General features: G+C 39.2%; 1 long non-coding RNA gene across 1 annotated transcript; it reads right to left on the bottom strand.

Moving 5' to 3' along the window:
• Positions 1 to 598: 598 nt before the first annotated feature.
• On the bottom strand, positions 599 to 7,612 carry LOC310888978. The gene is made up of 3 exons (XR_014576296.1): positions 6,913 to 7,612; positions 6,072 to 6,278; positions 599 to 2,068 (listed from the first exon to the last, which is right to left on the bottom strand). It is a non-coding gene; the product is annotated as an uncharacterized lncRNA (long non-coding RNA).
• Between the last annotated feature and the right edge of the window lie 14,562 nt (positions 7,613 to 22,174).

Below are 22,174 nucleotides of genomic sequence, written 5' to 3'. Positions count from 1 at the left end.
AGCCACGCGTCCTGTCCGGCCTGTCACAGAAGCAGATTGCCATGTGAGCGGCTGGCTAGTCACCAACAGAGCCCACAGAGCCTCTGCCTCACATCCCCCACATACTCCACAAGCCATAAAAACTTTCCAATACCCCACAGCAAAATTAAAACCTTTAGTACAAAACCAAAGCCACAGAAGCTATAAAGTGTCACAGGAAATGAAGCAGAAAAGAACAAGGACACTTTTAATGTTCTAAATCCATGAAGTAGCAGGAAATGTGGAAATTACCAGATGACTTTAGAAGACAGATTATGCCACAGAGGAAGACAAAAATAATTGCAATAGGCCTGCCAGTATGACCTTGGGAATTTTTTTTCCTAAAGACATATTTGGCAAACTATAAGCATGTGTGCAAGTGATACAAAGAAATACTGCTAGGAGAAGCAAAAAACTTTGCTCTTAACACACTGCATTCAAATTTGATAGATTTTTTATTTTTTTTCCCCATAGTGCACAGGATAAACAAATGTTTCATGAAAGGACAAAAGAGAGTCCTTGCACTAATTTAAAATATTCATGCATGAATAGTACCGACTTGGAAAGTCCTGTTCAATCCTGGGATAAAATCTGCCAAATGCTGAATGAATCTCCAGGTAAACTAGAAAAATCAGCTGATCATGGAAAAAAAAAAAAGTATTTTCAAGGACTTATGGTCACTGTTCATTGGGATTGCAAAATATACTTTTCTCATCAAAATCCACATATTAGTTCTGCCCTCTGACATGTAGAGTGATGATTTCTCAGAGCAAGGTTTAGTAAAATTTCCTTAACACATGCAAAAAGATGCATTTTTTCCTTTTTCATAAAAAAAAGACTAAAATTCTACAGAACTGAAAGAAACTCCATCCAAGACAAACAAAGGTTTTCAGACTAAACTGTTGCAATTATTTGTCAATTTCTTAATCATGTTTATTAGTCAGAAGGGACAAGTGGGTTTATTAGGGAATGCACTTACACCAGAGTTTATTTATCACAAAATAGGGAACAAAAAAGTATTAAGAAGTGCAAACAGTGTTTTGTGAAAAGACACCCACTGTTTTCCAAAGGATTTCAGACACAGTATTTAACAACACTGAATGACAGACAAACTGGAAACAGCTGGATATGAGAATGAACTTTCAAATATGCAAGGTTTTCATTTTGTTAACCAGAGTACATGTATCTAATTGTGGAACCAAGATAACTGTGCTTATAAATTAGCCTTGCTTCATTAATATGCTGCTTCACATTTTGGGGGGACTTTCTTTTGATTTTTTTTCTCTCTCTCATGAGTGAAAAATATTTTGAAATATTTAAAAAGACAATTAGAGTAGACTGTGTGTATTAAATCTGAGAACATCTACAATTAGTCACTCCAGAAGGCAAGAGAGTGACACTTGACCTTGAAACACTAGAGAAGTCACAGACATTTGGACCAATGCATTAGAGCTGCAATTTCCCCTTTTTTTAAACTGCAAAGAAGTGATGAACTTGGAACTGGGCAAGAATGAAAATTTTAGCCAGCTTGTTTATTAAATTAACACCTATTTGTGGCTCTTTAATTTTGCAGAAAAATTTAAAGAGACTAACATTCTCATTTATGTAAATGAGAATTGGGCATGATTTGCAAGCATCATGATATATAATTCGAAGAATTCCTTATTTTATTATGATACCAGAGATTACATATCCCATTCCTATTAGAAATGCATTGAACATGGACTCTCAAGAGTCCTACCATCAGCTAAGAATGTGAAAAATGTATTTTTGAGGGGAAATTCAGTGGTTATCACTCTGTTTTGACATTTACTCTCCTTGGAATCTGTTAATGGGTCTTGGTATGACAGAAGACATGAACATGATGGCATTTCATATTGGTCAGTAGAAACACTCATCGTAAACTTCAAGCTGTGGTGCGTAGGCATGGATGACTCTTTGCTTCACATCATCTAAAGCCAGAGGGCCTGTTCAGACATCATTTGCCATAGTAACTAACTTTTATCACATTCAACAAAATCAGTTGTTGCTTTGGACAAAGCTTTTCCATCTAAAGCAGAGAAAATGGGAGAAATTGAAAAGACTAATGTCAGAGACATTATAGAAAGTTGGAATGTGTCCCTTCTACAAAAAAAAATACATTTCTCCAAGACTTTCCCAAACCATAATGGATTTTTTTTTCTCCTTGCCCATCTTGATTGGCCTTTGATTTGGCCCTGAATGTGTGATCAAAACACCTAGAGGGATCACTCCCTCTGTCACCAGTCAGATCGCTTTTATTTTTAGCAAGGAACAATTTCTGAGGAAAAAAAGAAAAAAAAAGAATCAGAATGCTAGATCAAGCAGTCTTCCAGCCTGACTCCCTCTGTCTCACTTTATCAGGTAACAGTTGGAACCCTTCCTAATTCAGTGATAAACAGTCTGTCTGTTTATTGCTAAAGCGCAGAAGACTGTAGGTCCATTACCATTATTCCTAAAAATCCAGAGAACATAGCTGCTTAACCTTGTGGTTGCTTAAGAAGCACATGAACAAAACTCCAAGCTCTGACAATCTGTGCAGGCCTCAGCTGAAGCATTTTCTGATGCTATGTCTTGTGCTGGCATGTAGGCTTTGAACTGGGGCAGCCAAAGTACCAGTGCATATGCACATCTGCCATGCCTCCTTCAGGGCAGTAACCTTTGGCAAAAGCACAAAGGGACAGCTGAGAGCAATAACCTTGTAAATATCCTCATTACCTTGTGCCAGGGAGCATGAGTCAATCCTCGGCATGAACATGTTATCTATAGGATGATGGAAGCTCTGAGATGAATTTAACTCACGTCTCAAAATAAAGCCTCTTCTTTCTTTGATCTGTGTGCCTCCTTGCTCCTACAGGCACATCTTTCCTTATCATCTCTTTCCTTTGCACTGTCACTACAAGTAATTCACCTGGAGCAAAACCCTGCTAATTTTTGTTGCCAATCCAGCTGATCAACACAATGCAGTCACACAGTTATTTTCCTTTTACTGAAGTGTAGTTAACTGGATAAAGCCTCTGCCAGCAACATCACAATTGACAGCCATTTTTCCAAGGCAGTCCCCTCCCTCAGCGTGCTGAACTATTACACTAGCTAAACTCATCATGTGCAAGGGCCAGGCCAAAAACCGAGCCCCAGGCTTCTTGAAGCACAAGCCAATGCATTAAGTGGCTAAGCACTCAGCCTGCCTTGCCTGCGCTGTAGCTACAGCAACGCTGAGACCATCTCATGGGGCTCGCTGTAAATGGGCTTCTGCTCCTTAACTGAAATGCTGTGGTACAATATAATAATGAATCCATAACAACAGCTTTGTACATTATATTACTATTCTAATCAGATATTTTATTGGTAGCCGTATACTTCTTAAAGCTAGCATTTCATTTGCCTCTTTTGCCTTGTAGAAATCCTGCTGTTGTGACAATGGATAGCTGTAAAGCTAATGGTCTTTCTTAAACTCCCCCTCCTGAGAGAGAGAGAAAGAGAGAGAAATTATAGTCATTGCCATCCATTTGTGTTAAAATACAAAGAAAACAAGAATCATTCAAAAATGATGTGTCAGGCAGCCTGCATTAATATTTATGTTAGCATTAATATTGGTAAGAATGCACCTTATACTTTGTTGTCTACCCCCAGCATCCTTAAGTTCCCTGTTATTCAAGCTAGTAGCCATTAGCTAGCATCTTTCTCTGTACACAAAGCTTCAAAAAGCCTTGGCAGGGCTCCAGCTCACTTACACTTAAATGGACACTCAAGCTTCAACGGACACACAGCTAAATAGAGGCCAATAATTCAATACAGTATGACTGTACTGGGGCTGCTAGTAAATCCATCAAGCAGTAAATATCATCTGAAGCCAATGCAAGCTTTTATCTTTCCAATTTTGTGTATGTCTGTGTGAAGCCTAGGCATTCAGCGAATCATGTAATTTATTCTGCAGTGCAAAGCCTGGGCTGTCTTAGACATCATATTGACTTTTTTTCCATCTGTCAGGGGCAGCCACTGCTCCACTTTTGTGCAAACGCATCACATTGCATTTATTTATTTATTTCATCCCACTCTCTAGTGCAATTGGGCAAGGACACATTTCCACAGATCAACAAATACTAAGAAAAGCATCTGAATATCATTACAACAGCATGTTAAACATTTGTCCTAATCAGTTTGTTAAACCAGCAAACGCATTTCCAGCAAATGCTTGTAACAGCTTAGAAAGGACTCCCTTCTGCAATGTTTTATTAAGCCTCAAATATGCCCCGCTATTTTCTTCTGCTTTTTAGGTCACCAGAGATGCCAGTATAATGTAAATAATACCAAATAGCTGGGCTTATTGACCTGTGGTCTGTGTTTGGGTGGATATTCAGACACAGTGGATGATACAGATATAAAAATAGATGGCACAGACCAGGCTAGCATTCCCTCACAGAGCTGGAGGGGACAGAATTGCCCTTGGAGGGAAAGGAGATTTGGTGCACACCCTGTGAGAGCAGCTGAGCTGGCCACAACCTTCCTCCCATGAGTGGGCAGGTGGCATTTCTACCAACACCATCTCTAGGGCTTGCCAACACGCTGTCAGAGGTGTCACAAGAAAAGGACTGAATCAGTGCATTTGCCAGCAGCCAGGGACAGCCCTGTCAGGGGAGGTACAGGGCCAAAAGGCTTTGGCCAAAACAAAGAAGTTGTGCTGTGCTGAAGGTTTGTGTCTGCATGACAGATTTCAGTGTGTGGACAAAACACATACGTTTCTGTTGCATTAAGGAAGTGAGGTAGAGTCAAAACCTTCCTACTTTGATTCCTTGACATGAAAGGAGCTATCTTTTCAAAGACGAAAGGATTATATTATAATATTATAAATTATTATATATATATATTATTATAATGTATATATTATTGTAAAATGAAAAGTAAATATAGGTTCTTTTGTTAAAAAACTCACACAAGATCAAGCTGGACGTACTGGTTATTCCATGTCTTTGCCGTGCCACATGGCAAGCCCTTCTGATGCTCACCTGTCTGCCCTATGCATATCCCAAAGTGTCCAGCAGGCTCTGTGGAAGGTCCAGCCTCCTCTGCTGGATGTGCTGCTGCTGGAGTCCCCACATAACCTCTCACCCTGCTGCTATTACAAGTGGACCAGTAAACCCAGCAGCCATAGATGGTGTCTGCCCCTCCACGGGGTCAGGTGCAGGGATGCAGAGAACCAATAACTACTGTGGCCTTCATCCTGTACTGTGCAATAGGAAACGCTGACATCATCTTGGCCAGAATGTTGCCTTCCTTCTCACCACTTTTTTAGTGCAGGGAAGTTCTCATGCTCCCCTGCCCCCGTCATTCAGTGGGGATTAAAGATTTAGTTCTACGCCTCCATGGTGAGCATGGGAGATGTGGCCTATCACATCACGCATTTGCTTGACAACAGATATTTTTTAGTAATGCAGGAGCCCAAAATGACATTCATACTCCCATCTGCCACCCACCCGAGGGAGATGTCTGTAATTAGATATGCAGAGGCTGATAGTGGGTTATAAAACAGGATGTGGTGGGCCACCAGGGCTGATTTATCTACACTAATATATAGCTGGTGTCTGGCTCATCAGATATTTCAACATGCTTTTCTTGGGCCAAGCTAGCATCTTTTTTTCTGAGCCACAGGCAGAGGGACTGGTGGCTAGAGGGAAATGAAAGCTCTAAAGGCTTCTGAAAAATATGGATAGATCAACAAGAAACGGCAGGCAACTTAACAAAAAAAAAAAAAGAGAAAGTGAAATATATTTATTCCTTCAGGAACACTGAAAATATGGCCAATCTCAGCATACTCTGATGACACACTAAGGAAACTGAAAGCCAACGGATAAATTATTTGCCAGCACAGAAAAAAAAAAAAAATCAGAACACTAGGATAGGATCCAATTCTATCCTAAAAATCATGAAATATTTTCAAAGGTCATAATCCAATAAGCCCTCCCATAGAAAAGCAAACAATAATGTAAATTTAGAAAGCACAGTCAATAAGCATTACCCCAAGTGGGAGGGCTTACCTTGTCCTAACACCATTCAGATAACACTGAAAAACACCCATCCAGACTGCCTGGTGGCACAGGGCTGGAGTTCAACTCACCCCCCACCTGCACTTGGCTTTCACTGACTGATAAATCAGTTGGTTTATGTCACTCCAGACTCCAGCTGAAATCCAGGGACCCAATCCAGAGATGGCCAGGAAGTTTAGATTCAGTGGAAGCTTCGGCCTAAGACAGCAACATAACACAGATGTAATTGCTTTAATCAAACCATGCCATATAATTCCACTCACAGAGTTTACAGCACATTTTGAATCTCACTAGTATGTCAATTATTAACTCTAAAACCCTCTGTATTTGCATTTGAAAGTCACAGTAAGAAAGGAAATATTCACGTTAATAGTACTGTTATTTTGTTGGCATGATACCCATAAAACAATTTTGCATGAATTTCAGGTAACATTTTTTATCTAGTTTCTGTAGCAAAACAGGAAAGTTACACTGTGGAGCTAAGCCTGCCTCTATGAAAAATCAAAACTATGTTATCTGTGATCCAGGTCTTTACAGATATTGAATAATACCAACTCTACTGAAATCAGTAGCAGCCGAGTACTTCAAACTTTTCTGAATCAGGTCCTTAATGTACAGCCCTAAACACCAAGGCAACAAGAAATATACTTTGAAACAACAGAGAGGCACCTGAGGTCGTTTACTGCTTGCACTCTTCCACCTCATCTCCTCCTCTCTTTTCACACATGTGTATTCACATTCACACGAGGAGAGGCAATAGTACCCAAGCAGATATTCAGTGCACCCTTACTAACCTCCAGTTAGAAAGTACTGCCTGGTACACATTACTTACAGTATTCCAAAATGCAGCATGCTGCTTTTCTAAAGAACTAAATTAAAAGGCAACTCACTGAGCAATTCTCCAGCACCTGAGAGCAATTAATGTAAGTAGAAACAGGAAACATCATCAATTATTTAAAACAAAATGAATATGTCACATTGACCTTCTCCAGCACTCATCAGTTTTATACCTCCACCTGAATAAACTCAAGGGAGAAAAAACACCATACAGATTTACACTACAGGCTATAAAAAGACAGCAAACACAGAAAGGGGACTCTGTCTCTGTGGCTGTCCTCAGCATTTCTAGTTCTGCATGTGAGATGCAGCTTGTCGATCCTTCAGATTTGATACATGCCATGCACTCTTGCCTTTTATATTTTGAAATCCTGGATTTTTATTTTTTTTTCTTCACATTCCAGACTTCTCTTGTCAAACAAAGCAGGACAGACTTTTCAGGCAGACAGAGAATGATCAAAGAGCAGTTGTCATTTTCTGTGAGTTGTCAATCCCTGATTTTAATGAACAAAAGAAAGAGGTATCTGTAAGTCATGCTGATTGGGACAATACAGAGTAGAGGTTTACAACGCTCCAGAGAACCTAGTTTCCACAGTTCCATGTAATTTGTAAATGTAGAACTGAGGTTCTCGGGGAAGATGTTGTAGTCCAAATTGTCACAGACTTTTGCCTGGGCAGAAGGGATTTCCAGGGAACATGGAGTTTATTAGCTAATGCAATTGCTGAACATAACATATAGCAGAAGGAAAAGGATATTTGGCACAATAATGGCTAAAGGTTTTCAGAGCAAAGCCTATTAAGACACCAAGTACAAAAAGTCCTTTGTGACTGTTCAAGCTAAACAAGGCTTGAAGTGCTGGTGTCTGCTTTTCCCCCAACTCCTATTAACAGTTTCAAGGAAACTCACGAGTGCTCTGTGCAGAATAGCACATGCTTACACTAGGTCATCTGCTTAAAATCATCCTACAGATACCCAGAAACTTGACTAATTGTCTCAGATGAAGTGCTCTACATTATTACAACAGAGGCAAAGTACATTGCTAGTCCTCAAGACCAGATTGATGATATTATTACTGTTTGGGTGCTATTAAGGACATTTCTGATTTTCCATCATTATTACTTTTTCCCCATTTTGAGAGAACAGACCTGTAAAAAGTGGCAGGAAGCCAGAAAATGCCGTACAGGATGTCAGCATGGAAGCTATTAAAAGAAGTGATGTGTTGACAGCTGAGTTTTAAAAGAGAAATAAATAAATTATGCCAAGTCCTTTTGGGGATTTTACTAATATATTTATTTACTCTAGCTCTGTAGCTCTTAATGACTTCATTAATAAGAAATCTTGAATATGAAATATCTTCAGTGTCACCTAATTACCCTACGGAAGAGGAGGAATTCTGAATTATTTCTCTCTGAAGAAAGCTGCTACTACTTCCATGTGCCATGTTTGAAACTGGCAAAGTAAAAGACTGTTTCATGCAGTCCAGGGGAGGTCCTCACCAGGATCCCGCAACCTGCTCACAGGAGTGGCCACACAGAGGCAGTCCAGGTGCCATGGGACCTAGGGAGGGAACAAATCCCCCACAGTACAGGTGGGAACAGTTAGAGATCCGCTGCTCCACCTGGACTATCACAAGTCCATGGGGCCAGATGGGATCCACCCAAGGGTGCTGAAGGAGTTGGCAGATGTGATTGCTGGGCAGCTTTCCATCATCTATCAGTGGTCATGGTCATCTGGAGAGGTCCCGGATGACTGGAGACTTGCTAATGTGACGCCCATCTATAAGAAAGGTCATAAGGAGGACCATAAGGAGGACCGAGGGAACTACAGGCCTGTCAGCCTGACTTCAGTGCTAGGAAAGGTGATGGAGCTGGTCATCTTGAATGCAATCACACAGCACATGTGGGACAACCAGGGGATCAGGCCCAGTCAGCATGGGTTCATGAAAGGCAAGTCCTGCCTGACCAACCTCATCTCCTTTTATGACTGGGTGACCTGCCTGGTGGATGAGGGAAAACATGTTGACATAGTCTACCTAGTCTTCAGCAAGGTTTTTGACAGTCTTCCATAGTATTCTCCTGGAGAAGCTGGCAGCCCATGTCTTGGACAGGTACACTCTTTGCTGGGTTAAAAACTGGCTGGATGTCCGGGCCCAGAGAGTGGTGGTGAATGGAGTGAAATCCAGCTGGTGACCGGTCACCTGTGGTGTTCCCCAGGGGTCAGTGTTGGGGCCCATCCTCTTTAATATCTTTATTGATGATTTGGATGATGGAATTGAGTGCACCCTCAGTGAGTCTGCAGATGACACCAAGTTGGGGGGAAGCGTTGATCTGCCGGAGGGTAGGAAGGCCCTGCAGAGGGACCTGGAAAGGTTGGGTCAATGGGTAGAGGCCAATGGGATGAAGTTCAGCATGGCTAAGTGCCAGGTCCTGCACTTTGGCCAAAACAACCCCATGAAGTGCTACAGACTTGGGGGAGAGTGGCTGGAAAGCTGTGCAGAAGAAAAGGATCTGGGGGTGCAGGCTGACACTCACCTGAACATGAGCTGTCAGGGTGCCCAGGTGGCCAAGAAGGCTGAAGGCATCCCGGCTTGTATCAGGAATTGTGTAGCCAGCAGCACCAGGGAGGTGATCATCACCTTGTACTCTGCTCTGGTGAGGTCGCACCTAGAGTAATGTGTTTGGTTTTGGGCCCTCACTCACTACAAGAAGAACATCGAGGCCCTGCAGCATGTCCAGAGAAGGGCTACGAAGTTGGTGAAGGGCCTGGAACACAAGTCCTGTGAGGAGCGGCTGAGGGAACTGGGGTTGTTTTGTTTGGGGAAGAGACTCAGGGGAGACCTTACTGCTCTCTACAACTACCTGAAAGGAAGGTGTGGAGAGATGGGGGTCAGCCTCTTCTCACAGATAACCAGTGATAGGACTAGAGTGAATGGCCTCAAGTTGTGCCAGAGGAGGTTCAGGTTGGAAATTAGGAGACGTTTCTTCTCAGAAAGAGCAGTCAGGCATTGGAATGGGTTGCCCAGGGAGGTGGTGGAGTCACCATCCCTGGGGGTGTTCAAGGCAAGGTTGGACATGGTGCCTAGGGACATGGTTTAGTGGGTGCCATTGGTAGTAGGGTGATGGTTGGACCAGATTATCTTGAAGGTCTTTTCCAACCTTAATGATTCTATGATTCTATGATCTCCAGCAAAGCTTGGAGGCAGTCATGGAAAACAACTCCCCAGGAGATACAGAGTGAAGTTGAAATCTGGCCTGGCTTCACCTGGCCTGGGTGAACTGTCCTCCTCCAGCAGATGGGTATTAGGGGTATCCAGCAGCCCCATGGCTGGCTCTGTGGCACAGTCCACTTTGGGGATATATTTGAGCCATTGAGCCCAGAAGCTGTGCCATGCCGAGATACACTCCTTCTGCCAGGACTAAGCTCCTATGTGGGCTGTGCTGTGCCCAAACAAGTTTCAGGGTATGTGAACTGTAATCTGTTCAGTGGGTTAGGCACAGATGGAATTACACAGAGGAAAAAAGAGATTTATAAAGGAAATATTTGGGAGTCTAAAGATAAAGATGTATCCAAAAAATTAGTCCCCTAACTTATAGTGATAGTTAGGTATATCTAACAAAATTCTTACGTGTCCTACACATCTTTAAATGACTTGACCCACTTCATACAGTCTTTCATAAAGACAGGGATCAAAGCCAGTCTATTTTGCAGCTCCCAACAAGCACTCTAATCACTGAAGCTCATTCCCTAGTGCACAGACAGTCCCTGGGTTTCACTGTCACAACATATCAACAGAGCAAAGACATCAGCAGGATTCAAAAGGAGATTAGATATTTGTAGAGATATTAAAATATGCTGAGTTGAGAAAGCAAGTAATAAAAAAGAAACATTAGGAGGAATGTAGATAATTCAGGACTCAAGTCAGGACTCATAATTCAGGACTTAAGTCATTCTGCCCTGGGGTGGAAGCATGGAGCAAGCTTGAAGAAGTGAAGATCCAAAGAGAACACTGATACCTAGAATAGTGTCTGTCAATTTCTAAAATATTTTCATTCACAGATTTCATGAGACACCCAAATAAATGGTATCAAGAGTCACCCATAATGGTTGTAACTTGCCACTGACCACAAAATGAAAAATTCCCTGACTGCTTCTCTGAGTGAATCATTATACGATGCTAAGCAACAGATTTGTTTGTATAATGCACATTTATATTTTTATACAGTAAACAGTTCTGTTTATATGTTAAATATGCTTACTTGTGGTATGTATTAGATGTATACTTTCCCTACTCTTATGCTCTTTCTTAGTGTAATAACATACTTAAAAATAACTTATCATTTGAATTAAAGCCAAAAATTTCTTCCACATTCACCCACCCAATCAGACCAGTCCCCTCTGGTATTCAGGCAGTTTTATCAGTGTATTTCTGTTCTGCAATCAATTTGTAATTCACTCCCCCCCAAAACAAATAAACAAACAAAACAAAACAAACAACAACAACAAAACAACATCAAAAGCAACAACAACAAAAAAATAACAGTCCAGAAAAGTAACTACGGCTGAACCTCAAAGCTACATGCAAGCTATAACCTGGCTGTGGAGTACAGCAATCTCATACTTCAGAGTGTAACAGGTGTCAGGATTTACTCTAATTAGTTGTAAAGGCTTGAGTTGTCATGACTGTAACACCTGCACAGCATCTTTGACAGACATACATGCACTAGGTCCAAGGACTGATGAGCAGATGTTACAGGCTGCCCCTCTCAGTCCAACATCTCCTTAGACATGTTTACAGAAGAACAAACCAATGTCTGAGGCCATGCATACAAGCAGAAGGAACACTCTGGTGATCCCATAGCCAAGGGCACACAGGACAGCTGACAGCCTTCTGCCAACCTCAGCATCAGTCAGAACTTTCCAATCTAACGGTTACCTACAACTTCAAGAGCAGGAAATTCTCTTTGCCCTTGTTCATAAGTGTGTATTAACTGCCACTGGAGATAATGAAGATAATCTCTTTAAAAAGTCTTTAAACAATGTCATCCACTACAGAAGATTAAGTTTAGGCTAGACTTAGCTCTAACATTCCAATAGACTGAATGCGATCCCTTTTCTAGAAGAAGATGCATATCAGCAACTCCAGTCAGACTGTTCATAGTATAAGTTAATGACAGTGTGTTAAAAGATTTCATTCTCATATCTCTCATTTATCTACTGAAAAAGTGATTTGCTACCACTGCAAAATCATACTGTACCAAATATTTATGATCCCATTGCCACAAAAAGTTGGAAGCTGACTACATATAAAGTTTTATTATGATACACAGTACTTATGCATTAAAATAGCATGTACTTATTTGCGTGATTTTTATTCTTAATGTACAAGCCTTTAGGAATAGGTCGAAGTTATGAGTAAGAAGCACTACATTTTTCCTGTCTTTGAACCAAGTCTGGTAATCATTATCTCTTGATGGACAAATGGAAGATAACAACGCATGGCATTAGTCTTCAGACAACTGTTAGCTATATTTATATTTTAGGAATCTACACACTTGATGTGAAGACCTGGCTGTGGTTTAAATATCTTACATAAGCCATGTGTTTTTTAGAGATATGATATTAACCCTGACTTGCCTGATTCTTTGCAGAAACTCTCCCTGTAAGCAAAGTAAGCAAGTATTCTTTGTTGAAAGATACACAATATTTTACTCTCTTTGCCTCTTGCATCTTGCCAGAAGTTTGAATGATCAAGTTTATTATTTCTGAAATGAAAGTCATGCTTTTGATGCATCTCTGTATTTTGTGTTTCTTAAATTTTGTTTCTCTATATTCATAGTCAATTCTATTTTACTTTAATTGCAACATAGCCAAATATTGTTACTAATGACTAACTGTGTTCTGGGAAATCATTTCAGTTTCATAACAGCAGATAGAAATAGATACTGCTTGGCAAAGTAATGAACAAACCTCTATTCTACACACACCAAATGAAAAACAAACAAACAAAATCAAAAACAAACAAAAAAAAATGCCATTTAGCAATATGTAATAGCGTAACGGTTATGTGACATTATTGCAATACTGTTGTGTATAGCCACTTGAAAAAGTAGAAACTGCTCTCCAGTTAGAAATTCACTTTTCTCAGGAAAAAAAAATGAAACACAGACTGTTATTTGAAAGCATTCTATGTCTCTATGTCTCTATCCCACCTTAAAAAGGTGGGATGTTAACATATTTTTAAATTTCAATTTGAGTCAGGTTTTAAAAAATCCTTGTTGTATTAAAATAGATAATAAAAAGTAAAAAATAGTAGAATAGAGATTTTGCTCTGTTATTTTGTCAATAAGGCCAGAAAATTAATCAATTCTGCCAGGGAAAACTTCAGAGAGCAATTTTGTCATACTTGTTGTTAGAGATGTCTTCTCCTAATCAGGATAATAAGCTGATCTCCAGGCTCCTACAGGTAAGAGGATTCTCCTGCATTCAGAACCTGTGTATAGTATGCTGAAACTCAAAGGCAATAATTTAGGGAATTAGTACATATCAAAGCTGCAGAATATAGCTCTAATAAGGGAATTAAAAGTCCCCCCCAAAAGCCCTTTGTGGAGATAAAATGCCTGCCTGTCTGGCATGTCACGTTCTTCTAATAATTTCCAACATGCCCTTTGCCCTAGATCCTTGAAATTAAACAAGGATGGCATTTGTCAGCAAGTTTCTCAAGTCTGCTACCTTTCATTCTATGAGCTGTCATTTGAAGAATTACATTTAACTTGTGAAAAGGTTATTTCTCTGCTAAGATGAGAACTCAGTGTTTTAGATGATTTGTACCTTGATCCAAATTCTGTTTGACTCTACAGAAATAGCTTGCACATGCATGCCTACATACACACATATATATCTGTATCTCTGTGTGTTTTTACAGAAGCGAATACTTTTAGAAAAAGAGAACAGAACTGAGGGTAAGAACTACTTAAAAAAAGTCTTACTGCTTCATTAAAGTTGGTCCTCAAAGAGTTATGCTGTGACAAAAGAAAGCCATTGTGGACTTTCTTTGTCCGACAAGTCTATTATGTCACCATGGCTGGCTGTTGGGAAATTAGTCGTATTTACCATTAAAGTGTAATCAACAACATAGATGATGTTATCTAGTAAATATGTTTCAGAAAACCTACAAAAAAATGTTAAAAGGGTATTTGCAATGTCATAATATAGTTATAAAATAAATAATAACTGTTTTTTATGCTTTTTTTGTGCAAAATATGCCTTTGTGTATCTGCTACACAGAAAAGTCTCTGTATTTTTAAGATGTGTAGGTATTTTCCTGTTCCTCAGTAAATTAAAGAAAACAATGAATCCAGAGACATTAAGAGCTAGCTAAGCTTTCAGCTTCTATTTCTTTTGGGACAAACAGGAAAAAGGAGTGCTCTTATGTTGGATGAAACTGGCAGCAAAAAAACATTCCTCCACAATAGTCTGAAGCAGGTGGATCTGGAATCAATTTTTATGAGTTTAAGTTAATGATGGACAAGAGTGAAATGAAGTTCAATAAAGTTCACTCTTGATCCATCTCAGATGTAAAGTCAATGGGGATCTGCCTGGCTGCATGTTATTTTAGACATCTGTCAGCTGTAACAGAGACCACATGGAAAAGTGTAAGACTTGTTACATCATGTGGACATGTGACACTCTCTGCTCAAGTTTGTGCTCAAGCTGGTGGTGTAGCACAGTGAGAAGTATACACAGCTTTTTCATCTGCATCTGAAAGAAACTTTCTCCAACGTTCTTCATGCTTTCTAAAGAAAAACTATAACTTTTATCCACAGTCCAGCAGGCACTAATTTAAAAAGAAACAGGAATTTTCCACAACAGCAAGCAGGAAAAAAATACCATTGTTTAATATTTTAGATAAAAATAGGTATAGATTTCATTTTCTCTTGTCGACAGCTCTTAAATCACTAAACTATTCATGAGCTTCTTTTCTATCCAGGTCACTTCAAAAGATGCAGGCAAGGTCCTTGCATGTTCTCTGGACAACATACAGATGAAATCGTAAACATGTATAAATTTGCTTTGCTATAATAACGTCATTGGCACTATATTGAATTAAAGAAATCCACCTTCTGCTTCTCCCACATCCCTTGACTTATTCTGCATCTTCACTGTGGCAACTGTACAGTATTTGATTATATATATGTGTATAAATTATGCAGGGACCTTATCAAACAAAAAATACTGATAAGAATGGGAATAACAGTAGTGGTGGAAATTGTAAATTATGTCCACCCATATGAAATAATTTCCTCTCCTTGGAAATTGAAAATATACAAACATTATCCTATGGGGCCCCAACAGGAGCCTATTACTCTGCTTGTTCTGTATACAGTTCAGTTAACTCCTTTGTGTGTTTACCATACTTTCAGATTCTATGTCCTATTATAAAGCAAATCAACCCCTAGCTTATCTGAAGTATGTATCAGATTTTAAAAAGCAAGAAAGAAAGTCTTAGTTCAGTTGTTCAGTGTTCTTTTCTGCTTTTTGTCAGCACTCTAGAAGAGAAAACCCCAAGAGTTCCAATTACTTCATACTTACTGGAGATTTCAGGGTGAGGTGGGATCCTTCATATGTACAGCTATTGTCCCTAACTGTTGCTAATGCTTTAAAATCAGTGGTCATTTCATTACCTAGATTATAAAGCTGTACCTGTTCCAGAATCACCCAGAATTTGTAGGCCCTTAGACATTCGTGATGAGGTGCTGCATATGTGACTAAAACACTAAGCCCATAAAGCAGCGTCCTGCTAAAGCTGGCCCTCAGGAAGCTATGCACATCTGCTACACCCTGAAGGTGCACAGCCACTTCTGAGCCCACTCAGCTGCTCCCCAAGGCACCTCCATCCTGTGGCTGCACCAGCTGCACAGTATATCAATGTCTGGCAGCACACAACACGCGCTCACGGCAAGGCTGCTGCAGGAGAAGGCTTTGTAATGGCAAATTCTCCCTGTATCTCGAACTGATAAACGTATGAGTTTACAAGACCCAGCCAATGAGTATCTGCTGTCAGTGGGACAAGCCCCATGAATAGTTCTTTACAGCACCCAACTGCATTCCCTCCTAACTGCTCTCAAATATTTTACTGGAGCAAGACTATGTCAGTAACAACTGCTTGAATGTAGCTCTTTAAAAGTGTTTGTACTTCACGAGGTGAAGAAAACTCTTTCTTGTCCAATGGAGACTTTTAACCAAGTGTATCATAAACGATTTTTTCTTTCTCTCTCTTTTATATCATGTAGAAATGTAAAAGTAATGGTAATAGGTTTTCCTCTTTGCTGATAATATAGGGTGTTTCTGACAAGAAGGAAATTCAAGCTGACACATTCTTGGCTCAGTTCAACTGCTCTGACTGATGTGATCTGGTTACCTTTCCCCTCTGTTTTCTTTTTAAAAATATATTATCATTGGGAAATCTGCACCTCAGCATGAACCACGTATTTCTGTTACAAAGGTCAGTCCATTATATAATTTTACACATATGTTCAATACAAATCAATTCTGTTTGGCTCAAGTGCACCTAAAGAGACCAAGAGCATATTCAATCCAAATTGTATCACATTCTCCTCAATTAAATTCACATGAATTAGACCTCCTTTTTTCCTTTTTTTTTTCCTTTTTTTTTTTCTTCTTTTTTTCTGTCAAATGGAGCCAAACAGTGTTAAAATCCAGCTAAAAACTGTAGATAAAAACATTTCTCAGTGGGGTGACTGCAGTACTTGTAGAGGAGACAGACAAAAGCAGCAAACATGAGCCCTGGGTTCTGACCACCTGTGAAAAGCCACTCAGTTACTTCTGAAAAACAATGTCTTCATAGTAATAAATATTTGATCACTGTTCTAAAAAATTTGTGTAGAATTATCTCTCTGGGCACCACTGTGGGAGGGCAGCTTCTGACTAAGAGCAGCACAGCTGTGCTTCTCAAGCCCAGGGAAGATATACTTCTGCTGGCTGAACAATGCCTTTGTTAATTCAGCACATTTCACCCAGCATCACAGCCTTCCTGTGCTCACCCAAAGTCCAGCTTTGCTACTGGTTGTGTTCTTGGAGGACCACACCTTTCCGTGTCCAACCAACCCTGCCAGCATTGACAGAACCTTAACAAGACTGAAAAACACAATTGTGAAGAGACAGACACTCACTAACAGGTATAAAATATTCAGGAATGAAATGTTCAAGTAATATTAACCTAAAGGTACCATCATCCATTTTTCTCCGATGGATGAAATTGCCTAGTTAGTATTCATGTCTTACTACCTAAATAAAACTGATTGATGTTAACTGAGCAGACTCTGGGAAAATTTTATCAGGATGCCCAAATTTTGCTGCTTCTTGCTTAATCAATCACCTCTCTGCTGAGCTGTGTAGCATTTTGCTACAAAAGTCTTAGCAGAGAAACTGGGCTGTGGTGAAATGAATAATACATTTGCAGCAGTGCTAGACTAATGACCCTTAAGTGCCTTAGAAAAATGAGCAGCATGGACTCCTTCCTTTTACTGAGAGACTAGGTCAGACATTGAGAAGTAACAGCTAGTAAGGTAATAAGGATGATGTTTAGGGGTGGGGATAAAACAGAGCACATGCTATGCCCTGTCCTTGCACAAATACCCCTCTGCTGGATCCTGAGGTACACTTTTTTTTTAATCTCCTCACCTTTTTCCCCCTGCAGACTGCGCTGTTTTAATACAGGTGTTAATCACCTTTGTATTTTCTCTCATTGTTTTCATGGATCTTATCAAGTCATCATAAAGTCATTGATCAGATGGTGGCAGGCAGGACACAGCTATTTGCTTTGAAGCAGTAGGAGGGTTCCAGGGCAGGGAAGCATAGTGAAAATCTACGCTGGCTAGCACTTACAATACCTGAACAATTCATAAGTCTCCTTGAACAGGTCCCTAAAGGCAAAGAATAGTGGCTTAGGGTTCCTTACAGAAGTGTCATCTTTATCTGTAACATAAAGTAGTAAAGGAAGAAAAAAAACCTATGTATTAAGCATACTTAAAATAAGCTTATTCAATGATAATTACAGAGAAATGTAAAACCAGTGACTGAATGGTGGAGGATTATTTACTGTCATTTCAAATTAACTTTCTTTAAATCTATCTAAAGCATACTTGAAGTTAAAATGAGTCCTTTCTTGTGATTTCCTTTTTTTTTTTTTTAATGTAGAAAGGGAGCAAGAAGAGAGACCTCTACTTTCGGGAAGGGCGAGGGGGATTATTTCATTAGATAGTATAATTGGTAGACAGCTGCTGAAAACAAAATGTTTATTTAAGAAAGCGGTGATTTGAAAACTAGCATAAGGTCATGTAACCCTGTTACTCTCTTTACATCTTCCATTCAGTCTAAATACCAATACCTATCCCAGAAGCTTTTATCTCAGGCGGCACATGCCAGTGCTTCACTTTCAACTCTGGCTTTTTCATTCTTTGGAAGGATTACAATCTGCAACAACACTGCTTCATTTTCATTACATTGCTATTCTATCTTTTAGGGGAAATCAGTTTCACATTGTGCTTTCTTATACTCCATAACAAGGTTTAGAAAGAGGAAGAAAAGGAATCCTTTTAAATTAAGAGGTCCCAGTTTGACAGCACTTCCCAAATCCAAAAAAAAGAAAAAAAAGAAAAAGAAAAAAAAGCATTATTATCTGAATAGTTTGCTTGAAAAGGACAAGCAGCACTGGAACATTCAAATCCCAACTGTCTAAGCTGAAGTCATTGATGTGTATTATCTGCAGGCTGCTATCATTAATAAGGCAGCTTTAAAAGGACATTTCTTAAAGCCTGGACAATTTCCTTGGGCTAAAACTCTGAGGACGCCCTCTCTATCCTTTAGCTGAAAAAAGAAATCCTCTTGTGTATGAACACATATTTTAAAAGTTCTTTCCTCTTGCTGGACTTTCACAAAGTCTTTTTCACAGTTTCTTTGCTTGACTCATAATTCCCTTTCTGTACAAGGCTAAGTCAAGACCATTTCTGAGCATTAACACAGAATAATAATAATGTCCTCCAACTGATTAGTAGTGTGACTACTGCTGCAAGATCTTTCTTACAAGTCTTCATTAAAGATCTACTCCTGCTGTCCTCTGCCTCCTTAGAAGAAGGATTTCAATGAAAAGTTTAATGTATTTTATATGATGATTTCATAGGAGTTAATATACTTCTAATGCCCAACAAATAATCTTTGTTTGTTTCAAGTAAGATTGTCTGTATTTTCTATTTCATTTTATGGTGGTGGTGAGGAGGGGGTGTGAGGGTGGGGGTTAGGGGCAGGGGAGAGGAAATTAAGACTTCTCATTCTGATGCCCGGAATAGAATTTGGTTCTGGTACGTGGATAGTCCTAATGGGCTGATTCCAATAAAATAGTACTATGTATTTGCCTTTTGTACTTTTTTGAATGTGCTTCCTGTTTTTGGGAAAGCAAATGTCCTTCCTGCTGTAGCAAGAATGTTTGATAGCAAAAAATGTAGATGATATAATATGAAGCAAAAGAATGCTTAAATGAAATAAAGATTGAGGCAAAAGCTATTTTTTGTTTATCCTTTTTCAGTTAACTGTAGAGAAAAACATGCGATCATTTTTATAAATTTAGTGATATCTCTTTTCATTGCCTTTGCCAGATGCTTATCTGATTGTAGCTTTCCTGGTGTTCGACTGGGAAAGTGATATAGCTTCATGGGAAAACAGATATACATAGATTAAAGGCAAACTCTACCACAAACTTCAGATGAAACCCTTATATTAAATGCCTGATAAAAAAGTGACAGAATCCCTCAGCGTGTTCAGTCAATAATATAACCTCGGTTGCCAAAGGTTTGCAAAAAAAATAAAGCAAATTCATTCATTAAAAATTGATCTAATCAAGAGAACAAGGAATCAATGTCTCTGCCTTGTAATGAAATCTGATATTTTTTAAAATACATATCTCACATTCCTACAATTTTAAAATAGCCATTACATTTTTAGTATTATTTTTTTAATAAGAGAAATTACATCTAGAACAGAGATGCTCTGCATATTTTCAATGCACAGTGACAATTAACCAGTATAAATCACTGAAAAGACTGATAATGTAATGGGAACTACCCTCTGTAATGATACCATTCATTAGGCATACGAAATTCTAAGCAGGAAGTACTAAGCAAAGCTCTAGGAGACAAAGTTCAGCTCCTAGGAAGGGTCTAGGAGAACCTCTCAGTCTTTCCAATCTCTGCTGCTGAAATTAGACATTAAGAAGATAATGCAGAAGTACTTCATCGTTGTCTGGAGCTGGGCTGCCTTAGGAAAGTGAACACAGGAAGCAGTTGTACAAAAAGAGAAATGCTCTCTAGACTGCAAGAATCTCACCTAGTGAAGAATAAAAAACAAAAACAAAAAAAACCTTCCCAGCTACTCTGAATTATGGTTATGTTCATGAGAGTTTCACATTGGCCAAGAGATTTGATTGTTTCAGATGTAGTTTGAGATGAACTCCTAGACCTGGTGACTCAGTGACAGCTTTCTCTTTGATTTCAGAAAGCCTAGGTTTTATCCCAATATTCTAACATTAAATGAATGAAGACACTCTCTGAATTTCACATGCAGCAGGTGGACTGTGACAAGCCAGCACAGTGGATTTACCAGTACAAAGCAAAGGTAAATATACTTGAGCTTGAGAAATTGCACCTATTTAAAAACCAACCAAAAGTAAGATCAGAATGAGCAAATAAGAACATCGGGGTGGGGGGTGGGGGGGAGATTGTACATACTTGTGCTATGCCTCACACATTCATGTGTATAAAAAGCATGTGGTTTGCAAAAGATTTGCCTTTTCTTGCACGTAAAGATCTCCACATTGTACTTCAGGCCTCAGAAATGAATAACTGATTTTCAACAGTTCCTCAAGGACTAACATCACCTAAATTACAGTTTAAGAAAGAAATATTTAAGGAGCTTGTTTTGATATATTTTTGGCAGTAGGCCACTTCAGCCAACACAATCATGTCCTGGCTAGCCATATTAAAAACATATATGGTAGGCCCTGAAAAAGCTGGTGCATGCTTACAACAACTGAACATCCTAGCATGAAAGTTTACAAAGTTGATCATTAGACCATTCTATGAAAAGCTGCTTCTTAATATATGTTACTTGGGAAAAATAAATAAGTAAAAATCTTGACAATATCTTTTATTCTAATTTGTTACACTGTTTTTGATTAGCACTTCCTAAATGTACAGTGAAGCATTTGGCAGACTTGTATGTACGAAGCACGCCCTAAGTACATTTTCTCTGTGATAAACTGTCAAAGACTTAAGAGACACCTGGCTTGTTTTGTCTGGGCTCAGCTTCACAGTAAAATCGTTCTATTCCTTTCTCCAAGGATTAAGACAACGTCATTTGGATGCTTCCTACATGACCAGTAGCATTCAGAAAAATAAATGATTTAAAAAATCTGTAAAAGTAAGGAGAAAGAAAGGAAATGAAGTTTTTATTAAAACAGATAACAGGATTGCTATCAGTACAGTGGTTTCCTATTGCCTGCTGAGCACAGTAATGAGGATTCAGGACTCTGTAAATGATACACTGTCAGAAAAAGACTCTGCATGCACAGCAAGAGCTATATAGCAGCTTTATTTTCCTGCAAAACCTAATCTTATGAAACATTTATTTAAGAAATACCAACCAGTTAAAAATGTGTGTGCATGCATGTGTGTGGACATGGTTTTTAAGAATCTGTGCTTCTTAGAGATTAATATGTTCTTTACAAGTATCCCTAGAATTAAAAGAAAGTGTCTTTGAAAGTGGTAAGTAAGAAATATATTAATCCATGCTCCAAAGAGAGGTCTGTGCTCAAAATAATAAAGTCCATAAGTTCTGAGGTTAACTGCATGTGCATAATAAAATAAACAGTAATTGTCACTGCTTGTCTCATTTAGCATGCTCAGATTCTGCTTCAAGAATCTGACCAGCATTGTTGTAAGCTGCCTATATAATTGAAAAAAAATTGCTGTGGGATTCATATCATACTATGGACAGGCTGAGTGCTGGCAGAAGGTATTTGTCCATTAAAAATCATCCTAGACCTAACCCTTTTGTCTCTTTTACATACTCTGATCTGCTTTCACAGAGTCACTCTCACCTGAGAGATGGAGACCCATGGTTTTGTGATGTTCACATGAGGTTTGGCAACTCTCCATGATCAACTGTATTTTAGGACATAGAAGCC

This window comes from Anser anser, assembly GCF_964211835.1.
Source record: "Anser anser genome assembly, chromosome: Z".
Classification (NCBI taxonomy): domain Eukaryota; kingdom Metazoa; phylum Chordata; class Aves; order Anseriformes; family Anatidae; genus Anser; species Anser anser.
This window is presented reverse-complemented; position numbering and strand designations above follow the sequence as displayed.